The sequence below is a fragment of the Sciurus carolinensis genome, chromosome 2, assembly GCF_902686445.1.
Source record: "Sciurus carolinensis chromosome 2, mSciCar1.2, whole genome shotgun sequence".
In the NCBI taxonomy this organism is placed as follows: Eukaryota; Metazoa; Chordata; class Mammalia; order Rodentia; family Sciuridae; genus Sciurus; species Sciurus carolinensis.
In genome coordinates, this window is record NC_062214.1 from 103,278,072 (window position 1) to 103,289,950 (window position 11,879).

Below are 11,879 nucleotides of genomic sequence, written 5' to 3' on the forward strand. Positions count from 1 at the left end.
ACTTTAGATACCAATATTTTTGACTTCTTAAAATTATTTTCCCAAATGTACAGATATATAGCCTTCTGATCATTTACATACCTTTTTTTTTAAAAAAAGTTTCTCTTTAGTGATAGTCAAATATTGAATATAATTTGAACATATTGCCTAGGGGCTCCTAATTTTTAGATAAGTAACTCCCCAAAACCTACCATTTGCTTTCTGGAAAAATTTTGACCTGGTTTCTGAGGTTCTGTCCACCATGTTTCTTAATACTTAGTTTTAGTTTGAATATTTATAATCTCATGCATAGTTGATATTTGATATATTTCTATATAATGTAAATATATAGTATTATAAATACAATTCCATTCTTAGTGGTGATTGATTATATGAATTATAATTTTGAATTTCATGGATTATTTGGATATCTTGATTTTTCTACAAGAATGATATTCTCATATTTTTGTGCACCAGTTAAAAAGTCATTCATTCACTTTTGTATGATTATTCTAACTTAGCATCTCTCTCCTAATTCTCTTAGGTGTGGTGATACACACCTGTATTACCAGAGGCTGAGGAGGCTGAGGCAGGAGGATTGTGAGTTCAAAGCCAGCTTCAGCAACTTAGCGAGGCCCTAAGCAATTCAGTGAAATCCTGTCTCAAAATAAAATATAAAAAAGGGCTGGGGAGGTTGCTCAGTGGTTAAGCACCCTTGGGTTCAATCCCCAGTATCTAAATGAATAAATAAATATAAAAAGTGCTCAAGAATTAAGTTCAAATTACATTGATTTCTACAGGAAAATATGTATTAAGAAAGTCCACATTTAAGTGAAAGTACAGTCTGTTTTAAAATGTTTAATTTCTTTGGTATTGACCTCGGGGGCTTTTACTATTAAGTCACACCCCCAGCCTTTTTATGTTTTGAGACAGGGTCATGCTAAGTTGCTGAGGGTGGTCTTGAGCTTTTGATTCTCTTGCCTTAGCCTCCCTAGCTGGGATTACAGGCATGAACTACCATGCCTGAAAATGTAGTCGTCTTCTTTTTTTGGTACTGTGGATTGAACCCAGGGGCTCTTAACCACTGAACCACATCCCAAGCCCTTTTTATTTTGAGACAGATTCTTGCTAAATTGCTTAGGGCCTTGCTAAATTGCCAATGCTGTCTTCAAATTTATGATCCTCCTGCCTCAGCCTCCTGTGTTGCTGGGATTACAGGCATGTGCCATTGTGCCAGGTTAAATATAGTCTCTTAAAAAATAAAAATTCTTGGTCTGCCAGAGAAATGATTCTTCTTCCAAAAACTTCTACCCAGTCTCAAGATTTGGCATCACACACTGAAACATTGTGAAGTATGTTTATTATCTTTTTAAAAATAATTCAGTATTCAGTTTTTGTTTTGTTTTGCTTTGATGAAAATTTCAAATCATGCAGAAGAGCCTAGAAAATAATATGAGAAACTTCCATATGCCTATCACCCAAATTTAATAAATTTGTTTGCCTCTTTTGCTTCATTCTTTTAAGGAACAAAATGTTACAGATGTAGTTGAAGTCCCTTTGTTCTGTTTCTTGATCCTGTTTCCTTCCCTGTCTCTTAAAATACAATCAGTACCAATCACTATCCTGAAACACTTCATTCTTTTACTTTCTTTCAATATTTTTTACTGGTGTATTATAAATTTTACATGATGATGGGATTTGTTGTTACCTATGTGTGCATGCACACAACATTTTATTCTACCTACTTTCCTTCTTTGGTTCTGGACTTGAACTCAGGGCTTCATACGTGTTAGGCAAGAACTCTACTGAGCTACACACCCATTTTTATCATGCTTTAACTATATACTGGTTTCTGAAATATATAGTTGAATTTTGTGTGGCTCTTAAGCTTTATTAAGGCTATCATACTGTAAATGTATCATTCTGTATATTGGAGTTTTTCCCAGTTACATAATATATGTATTTTTTTTAGTTTATTGAGAAAGGGTCTTACTATGCTGCTCACAAACTCCTGGGCTCAAGTGATCTTCCTGCCTGAATCTTTCAAGTAGCTGGGACTACAGGTGCATACCAATACACTGGGCTAAACTGTATTTTAGATATTCATATCAGTAGACACTTGACTAAGATACCATAATTCATCATATTTTTCTATATATAGAAATGTCACTTCCAATTGTTCAATATTATAAGCTGGATGTGGTGGTACACACCTGTAATGCGAGCAACTCAGGTGGTTGAAGTATGTGGATCCCAAGTTTGAGGCCAGCCTGGACAACTAAGCAAGAGCCTGTCTTAATAAAAAGGGCTGTGGATGTAGTTTGGTGGTAGAATTCTGCTGTGTTAAATCCACAGCATGGGAAAAAATATATATAGCGCTATAACAAACATCCTTATATGTTAGTTCCTTATGTGTATGTGATAGGTTTCTCCAAGGCATGCACCTAGAATTGGAGTTGTCATTGTAAGAGAGTCAACTTTACTAGGTACTATCAAATTGCTTTCTCAAGTGTCTGAAGAATGAATAGTGATAAGATTTTCTTATTTCCCCATATCTCACCACACCTGATATTGTCACACTTCAACATTTTTGCCAATTTACATTTGAGGCAGTTGTTTTAATTACTTGCATTTTCTGCCAGGGCACAGTGGTGCACAACTGTAATTCTTGCTTCTTGGTAGGCTGGGGCAGGAAGATCACAAGTTCAAAGCCAGTTCAGGCAACTGAGTGAGACCTTGCCTCAAAATAAAAAATAAAAATGATTGGGCATGTAGCTTGGTGATAGAGCTCCCCTGGGTTCCATCTGCTGCATAAGGAAAAATATATTATTTGTACTTCCCTTATTTCTAGTGAGATTGAATATTTTCCCTCTTTTTTATTGAATAATTTTTCTTAGTGACTTGAAGGTAAATATTCTCCTGGAAGCTAAACTAATCTTCTGCTGATTATATAATTTGTAAATATCTGATCTTTCACTGATTTAAAAAAAATGGTTTATATTATCTCTGTAAATGCTGTTTTACTGAATGCCTCCAAGTGCAACTCTAAATGTCAGACCAAGGGAGCATTCCAAGAAATGTGAGTCCAACAACCATAATTAAAAATGGAATGAAAACTGAGTGCAGTGGCCCAACCTGTAGTCCTAGCTGTTCGAGAGGCTCAGGTGGGAGGATCTCTTGAGCCCAGGAGTTCAAGGGAAACCAGGGTGGCATAGTAAGACCCCTGTCTCATCAACAACAACAAAGAAAGGGGGGGATTTTCATTTACAACTTGATCCTTTTTAAGTTCAACATTATCTCCTTTTTGTAACATGTATGCTTCCAGATAATTGATAAAGGAAAGATTTGATTTTTCACTCTTACCATTTTTAAAAGATGTGATATACTAAACATAATTTGTTTTTCAATTCTTGCTTATTCTTTTGGTATTTTATGGCTGTGTATCTTGAATTATATTTGAATGGACGAGAAGTTGATTGTTATATGTACAGTGTTTGAGAGCATTTAACGGAACCTCTAAAAATTAAAATTGTGTTAGCGCCCTAATCCTACAGGTCTGACATATTCACAGTCAAAGATAACACAGAGGCAGCTTGGGGTGTTGGAATGAACAGGGATATTGGATTAGAAAGTCCTTAGCTTAAATCCTGGCCTCAATTGTATAATTTTATTCAAGTGTTTTAATTTCCTCAAGACTCAATTTGTCAAGATGAGTTAGAAGATGGCTTTCAATGAGGCTGTAAAGATTAAATCAATGTGTATGAAGGAGTGCAAGGCCATAGTACTGAGCACACAGTTGACATTATCTGATATATTTTGAGGGAGTAGGAAGTGAGGTAGAGCTCTATTGTCATGTCAGCCCTCCCCTCTTCCTACTGGCAGTTAGAAACTCCTTACAGTTACCTGGGCCCCAAACTTTGAAGTCATCCTTGACACTTCTTTCTTTCATATCCCAAATCCATTCTGTTAGCAAATCTTGTTTGTTTTTCTCTCCAAAGACATCTACGATCTGATTGCTTCACACTGGCCCATTAGTAACACTGCCACCTCTTATCAAGATAATTATGGTGGCTTCCTGTTTTGGTCTCCCTGGTTCTTTGCTCCCTTTTCAAAAGGACAGGCAGAATGATCCTTTCAAATGTCAAGAAAGTTGATTAAGAAATAAATATATAATAACAAAAAAAAAAAAAAAAAGAATGAAGTGGAATCATGTTTTGGTCAGCTTTTTTGTCACTGTGACCAAAAGACCTGACAAAAACAATTAGAGGAGGGAAAGTTTATTTTAGCTTACGGTTTCAGAACTCTTAATCCATAGATAGCTGACTCCATAACTTGTAGCCCAAGGTTAGGTAGAACATCATGGCAGAAGGTAGCTCAGGACGAAGAGAAGAAGAAAGTAGCTCAGGACGAAGAGAGAGTTGTGTGCACCTAACAAAATATGAACGTCAAAGGTAGGTCCCCACTGACCTACCTCCTCCAACCACACCCTATGTTCCTACATTTACCACCCAGCTAATCCATTCAGGTGAATTAATCCACTGATAGGTCAAGACTCTCATAACTCAATCATTTCACCTCTGAAAATTGTTGCATTTTCTCACACATGAGCTTTTAGGGAACACCTCAGGCAGGACATAGGCAGACAGTTCTTGTTGTTCTAATTAGTTATATGTGACAGGCAGACAGTTCTTAACATAATTTTCAAACTCCCTTCTTGGATGGACTACCAAAATCAAAAATCACTTAAATCCCAGTGAAATCTTCACCTGATCCTCTAAATGGGCGGTTTAGAATGCGGGTTGACATTTCACATTTAGCTTGTTGTTTAGCAACTTTTCACCAGCCAGCCCTAAATTTCATGAAATGAATGGAAATGGCAAAATTATCCAACTGAAGATCCACAATCTAAAAAGAACCTCTGCTGTTTTGAGAGATGCTATCTCAGTGCTGTTGCTGGCAAGTCCAGATGGCCTGATGTACTAGGGAACAGTATGGGAGCAGGTCAAGTTTCAACAGTTGTTGGTGTTTAAGCGAGTTATGTCTACACTCAAGGCAGAAAGGCAGAGGAGGACATAAAAATGACCTCTAGTCTTCCCACAACATAAGGTGTTTGTATCAAGGAGACCTGGTGTGTCAATGTCAGGGAGTCCCTCCTGGGAGCCAAGAGGAAGTCTCTCAAATCTACAGCACAAAAGGGTTTTCCCAACAGCAGTTCAAGTGAAGATACTCTTGTTAGTGACATATTCCTCTTACCCAAAACAACAAGAGTGTTCTGTGTGTGGCAACATAGGTTTTTTTAAAACCAAAAATAAATGTCTGCATTTTTATAAAATTGGATTTAAAAAATAGTATTTTAGACTCTACAGACACCAGAAGTACATGACTCTGAAAAATGCACATACTTCCCTTGGCATCTCAGCTTTCTGAGCCTGGTCTGTTTGGTTTCTCCGTTTTTTGTAGGGCTATTCACAATCTTGCCAATACCGATTTTATCCTTTTTCTGGTTGGGTACCCTCCCTCCCTTCTTTGCAAGTGTCAGAGCCTAAAAGGAGCAGGTTTAGCAGATGACCTTGTAGATCACTGATTTGCCCTTTACTTTGGCCTCATCTCCTTTAACATCCCCATCATCCTTCTGCATAGGCATGGGGGAGACAACAAGAAGTGGACGCAGGTGCTGGGTGCAGGCATGTGGTTGTTTGCAGGACTTGGTGGATTCAGAAGTTGCTCTTATTTCACACTCTCAGTGTTTCTTTTTGAACATAAAAGTGAATATAGTATTTAATTTTTCTCCTTTTTTTCATAAACGATACATAGTATAGAGTTGTGCACGTTGCTTTTATTGGTTAATACATCTTGGAACTATTTTTTTTTTTTTTTTGTGGAGTTGCATTGTGTAGATGTAGCACAGTATAATTACTTTCCTAGCAATGGATTTTGGGATGGTTTCCAATCTTTTGATTATTGCACATGGAGCTGCAAAGGACTGCCTTGCACACTGGTCATTTCATGTGTGTGAAATGAAAATGGCTGGATCAAAAAACACATGCATGAGAAATATTTTTCAAATGCTTTTCCACCATCACTGACAGCCCCCGTCATCCCACAGCCTTGCTCATGGAAGGTATTATCAAACTGGGGTTTTTGCTATTCTGGTAAGTAAAAAATGGTTACTCAGTGTGGATTCAAATTGATTTCCTCAATTATGAGTTTTATGTTTCTCTTTTTGCTATTTCTCTTATTATCCTTTGTCCAGTTTTCATTAGAATGCTGGTCTTTTTTTTTTTTCTTCTTAATTTGTAATTCTTCATATGTTAGAGAGATTAGTCCTTTTTGCTATGAGTTGCAAGTATTTTTTCTCAGTTTTTCATTTATCTTCTAAATGTCTTTATGGGTTTTTAAAAATGTGATTAAATTTCTGGTTTCTGGGATTTTTGTTTTGGGGATTTTTTTTTTTTTATTGGTATCAGGGATCGAACCCATGGGTATTTAACCACTAAGCAACATCCCCAGTCCTTTGTATGTCTTATTTAGAGACAGGGTCTTGCTGAGTAGCTCAAGGACCTTGCTAAGTTGCTAAGACTGACTCTGAACTCATGATCCTCCTGTCTTAGCCTCCGAGCTGCTGGGATTACAGGTTTGCGCCATGGTTCCTGGCATGGTTTCTGGCTTTTGAGCTATAGTTGTAAATGTATTCTTCACTCTGAGGTTGTTGAGAAAAGCACCTACATTTTCTTCTTTTAATTTTCATCTTTTTAATATTTAGGTTGAGGTATAATTGATATCTATGAATTGCTCATAATTATTGCATACAACTTGATGAGTGTGGACATATTCATATACCCATGAATTTCTACTACCCTTGATGGTAGTGATGGCATTATGTAATTTTATGCTTTTACTTTTTACATTTAAATCTTTGGCTATTTTGGATTTATCCAAGTGCATTGTTGTTTTTTAAATATATATATTTAAATATTAAATATAAATTATATAAATAAATATAAATTTATATAAACAAATTATTATATAAATAAATATAAATTAATATAAATATATATTTATATATAATATATATATTATTGTAGATGGACACAATATCTTTATTTTTATGTGGTTCTGAAGATTGAACCCAGTGCCTCACACTTGCTAGGCAAATGCTCCACCACTGAGCTACAACCCCAGTCCCTGCACTGATTTTTTTCTTTTTTTTTTTTTTTTTTTGAGTCAGTGTCTCACTATGTTGCTCAGGCTGGCTCTGAACTCCTGGGCTTACGCCATCCTCCTACCTCAACCTCTCCAGTAGCTGGGACTATTAAGACACATATCACTGCATCTGGCAAAGGCATTTTTCACTGAAGACTTTTTATTCCTGTGGCATTCTTTTTTTTTTTTTCTTTTCACCAGCTTTATCGAGGTATAATTCCTACACCACAAAATTTTTCTACAGTGTACAATTCAATGGTCTTGAGTATATTCACAGAACTATGCAAACATCACCATGAACAATTTTAGAACATTTTCACATACATTTCACGTCCACCCCCAGAAAAGAAAACAACTTACTTTCCTTAGACATCAACCTCCAACTCCTCACCTACCCCTAGCCCCTGGAAACTACTAATCTGCTTTTTGTCTCTATAAATGTGACTCTTCTGGATATTTCCCAGAAGTGGGATCATATAATATATAGTCCTTTGTGACAAGTTTCCTTCACTTAAAGTAACATTTTCAAGCTCATCCATGTTTTAGCATGTAGCAGTACTTCATTACTTTCCATTGTGAAATAATATTCTGTTGTTGGATATAACACGTTTTACTTATCCATTCATCTGTTGATGGACATTTGACTTGTTTTCACTTTTGGCTATCTATTATGAATAATGCTGCTGGGAACATTCATGTATTAGTTTTTGTGTGGACACAAGTACCATTTCCCTTGGATGTATGCCATGGAGTAGAATTGTTGGTTCATAAAAATCTATGTTGAGACTTTTGAGGAACTTTCAGATTTTTCAGTTTTCCCAAATGGCTGCACCATTTTACATCCCTATCAGTAATCTATGAGAGTTCCAATTTTTCTATCCTCACTGACATTTGTAATATTTCTTTTTTATTATAGTTGTTCTAGTATATCTGAGATGGTAATTTTCAGTAAGAATATAAAAGTTTTTTCTTCAAAATAATTATACATTAACAAGAAGCTATAAAAATAGTACAGTTTGTGAATCACTGGTCCAGCTGCTCTGTAAAGGAGAAAACAAATTATTGTTTCTCTCACACACTCAACACAGAATGCTTTGTGACCAAATGTGTGTGGATTTTTCCATACACAATAGCAATCTCCAGTGGACACTGTCTGGGCAGCCTATCATTCAATTCTGTTCTGATGTAGCTACCTGGAGACAGAGTCAGATCCCACAGGTTGAGGGCTTGATTCCACAAGGCTGCCTCCAGATTAGACACCAATTTCAAGCAGTAGGTTGTCACCTGTACTTCAGACTATGGTCCCTGTTTTGGGGTTTCCTAATTTGCTAGGAAGGCTTACAGAACTCAGAGAAACATGTTTACTGTCTTACTGTAAAGGATATAATGAAGAATACAGTTTAACAGACAGATGAAGAGACACAGAACAAAGTATAGGAGGGGGACCTGTAATTTCCATGCCTTCTCTGGGAGCTCCACATTCCCAATCCCTCCATGTGTTCAGAAACCCAAAGATCATTGAATCTTAATGTTGAAGAGTTATAATAGAGATTGATCTCCAGCCCTGCTGGCCCACCCAGAGGTTAGAAGTTACAGCTGAAAGTTTCAACCCTCTGATCACTTGTTATTTCTAGTGACCAGGCCCTTTTTGAGGTCTGTATGGACTGTACTCCAAGTCATCTCATTAGCATTAACTAAGGTCTGATTCAAAGGGGCTCATTACAAATAAAGAAGGACACTCCTGTCACTCAGGAAACTCCATGGATTTTAGGTGTTCTGTGACAGTGTTGGGACTTAGGACATACTACCCCAAAATGTAACTGTGGGAGACAACAATGCTCCATGTCAAAGCTATACTTCTTTGGTGTATTTTGAGCTGGCTGTTCTGAGAAACTGCAGACACACAAGTAGCTCTGAAAAACTGTTTATTTATCTAATATTTGACTTTCTGCTGTGCTGGAGATGGACCCCAGGGCCCTGCACAGATTAGGCAAAGCATTCTACCACTGAACTTCTCTCTAACCCTAAAGCTGTCCTTTTACAAAAGAAATTTACATCTATAAAGGAATTCTTCACTAGTAAAGGTATCTGTATCAGGAAGAAGGCTAATCCAGACAACTTTTATTCACCATGCAATTCTTCCCCTCACCACCAAGTCCCAAGCCCCTAATCTTTTCTGTAGCTTAGGATGCTGTTTAAGCTTTAATCAATTGACTACTTGAGTCTCTCTCCCTCTCTCTCTGAGTCTCATTTTTTTGTGTGTGTGATATCTAGGTACATGGAATTAAATATATTTTTTCTTTTGTCAAGCTGTCTTAATTTAATCTGTAGGCCAGCCAAAGAACCTAGAAGGGTAGAGGGGAGTCATATTTGCTCCCGTACAACAGGTACTCAGGACAAAAACTAATATATTGCATGTAATACCACATTCTCCCAATGAAAACATCTTCCATGATTATAGTGCAATTTCAAAACCAAGAAGTCAACATGTGTATAGTATTGTTAATTAGGCCTAATACAGAGTTTACCAGTTTTAAAGTGGGCTGTGTTATGAACTGAATATTTGTTTCCTCCCAAAATTCATACGTTGGAAACCTGTCCTCCAGTGTTATGATATTAGGAGCTAGGGCCTTATGGAGGTAATCAGGATTAGATGAGTTCATGAGGGTAGAGTCTCTATGATGGGATCAGTAGTCTACAGAAAGAGGAAGAGTCCACAGCACTCTCGTTCTCCATCCAATCTCTCTACCCCCACCACCAATGCAGTAAGCATTTTGATCTTGAACTTCCCAAGCCTCCCAAAGTGTGAGAAATAAATGTTGTTTTAAGCCACCCAATCTATGGTATTTTGTGATAGTAGCCCAAACTAGACACACTTGAGAACTCCTGTATAATTCTAAGTGATTTTGTTCCATACCATCACAATTGGGATACCCAACTCTTGATCACCAAAAAAATGTCCTTATGCTATACCATGAAGTATAGATTTCACCCATCCCACTCTATTCTTAGTACTCTATTCTTAGTAGTCTTAAATTAGCAAGCACTAAATTCATTCTATGGTTTTATAATTCTACAATAATAACAGTATTTTGAGAATGTTACATACATGGAATCTTTGAGATTTTTTTCACTCAGAAAATACCTTGAGATCCATCTAAGTTGTTGCATATGACAATAATTTTTTTTCATTTTATTGCTGGTTAGTATTCTATAATATGATGAACCTCAGTTTAATCATTCACCCACTGAAACATGGGTTATTTCCAATTTGGAGTTTGACAAATATGGACTGCTGTGAATATTTATGTAGAAGTTTTTGGATGAACATGTTTTAATTTCTCTGGGATGCATGCCCAACAATGTTATGATGGTTAATCTTGATTATCAACCTGATTGGTTTGAGATAGTCCTAAATTAGTAAAGCACACTTCTGTGTGCATCTGTGAAGGTGTTCTCAAGAGATGATGAACAAGTAGGATAGCAAACTAAGCGGGGAGACCTGCTCTGAGTGTGGACAGCACTGTCTAGTAGACTGGGGGTCCAGATGGGGCAAAAGCAGAAGAGGAGGAAGCCAGCCTATCAGCGTGTACAAGCTTGACTCTTCTCGAGCAGGTTATTTGTAGCTGTTGCCTGTGGACATCAGATTCCAGCATGTTCAGTTTTTCAGTATGGACTCACAGAAGCAACTCTTGAGGGAGCTTCCTGGTCTTCAACTTTTGACTGGGGCTACACTACTGGTCCTTCTTGTTCTGAGGCTCTAGCTTCTTAGACTGAGCAGTTCCTGATTTCTCTGGTTCTCCAGTTTATAGATGGTCATTATGGGATTGTCCAGTTTCTGATCATATAAGACAATCTAATAAATCCCCTCTTATATATTGACATATACATAAGTGTTTATACATTTGTGTTTTCTATTGGTTCTGTTCCACTAGAGAATCCTAATATAATTGCTGATTTGTATAATACATATGTGTTTAGTCTAAGAAACTGACAGCTTTCCAGAGTGGCTATACCATTCTACATTCTTACCAACAATGTAGAGGAGATCCAGTTTCTCCACACCTTTGTCAGCATTTGATAATATCATTTTAATTTTACTTATTCTAACAAAAGAGTGATAGTAATCTCATTATGGTTTAAATTTGCATCTCCCTAGTGGTTAGTGATCTTGAACATCCTTTTAAGGTTTTCTTTATGTAAGCAATGCACATTTATTATTATTTTTTAAATAGCTTTCCCCCCCTTACTGTTGTAATTAGAATCTTTTAAAGATGCTATCTTCCAATTAATTATTATTGCACTAATAAACCTCCATTTTGTGCCACATCACCTTACTGAATTTCCTTAGTTTTTTTTAGATATTAAAGGCAGGGGATGTCATAATCATGTGATTTTTTATAAAGATCACTGTATTATGTAGAGAATTGACTGAAGGAGGCCAGGAATGGATGTGGAAAGGCCAATTAGATATTTACTACATTATCCTAAGCGAATGGCAATCGTGACTTGGACTAGAAGAAGGTTGCAGCCAGGGAGGTAGGGAGAACTTGATAGATAAGAGATTTATTTTAGAAGAACTAGATTATCGGGTCCCCTCTGGCCGCAGAGAGAGACACGACAAATGTCTGAAGCTTTGGAAGTTTATTGTGCACAGTTCCTTTCCTACACTTCTCTTACCCCTAGCCTCTGCGCAC